Source organism: Alligator sinensis, unplaced genomic scaffold (assembly GCF_000455745.1).
Source record: "Alligator sinensis unplaced genomic scaffold, ASM45574v1 scaffold103_1, whole genome shotgun sequence".
In the NCBI taxonomy this organism is placed as follows: domain Eukaryota; kingdom Metazoa; phylum Chordata; order Crocodylia; family Alligatoridae; genus Alligator; species Alligator sinensis.
Genome location: NW_005842226.1, coordinates 675,938 through 676,155, shown reverse-complemented (window position 1 = coordinate 676,155; position 218 = coordinate 675,938). Strand labels below are relative to the sequence as shown.

The following is a 218-nucleotide window of genomic DNA, read 5'->3' as shown; positions in this document are numbered from 1 at the left end:
GGGGAGAGCCCAGCGGGGGATCCCGGATTGAACCGCCGGAGGAAGGGATGGGGGGTGGGGGTCAGCTTGAGACTGCTGGTGTGTGTGTGCGTGCTTGTGTGCGCGGCCAGTCCTGACACACGGCCGGGGGGTGTGCATCGCTAGCCCTGACACACGGCCGGGGGGGGTGCATCGCTAGGCCTGACACACGGCCGGGGGGGGGGGAAAGATCGCGCGGG

At 70.6% G+C, this 218-nt stretch overlaps 1 protein-coding gene across 1 annotated transcript in view; it reads left to right on the top strand.

Annotated features, from left to right (window-relative positions):
- ONECUT3 (one cut homeobox 3) overlaps positions 1 to 218 on the top strand; it is a gene marked incomplete at its 5' end in the record, with an annotated part of 67,903 nt that overhangs the window by 1,228 nt on the left and 66,457 nt on the right. The gene's annotated exons all lie outside the window — the stretch shown is intronic.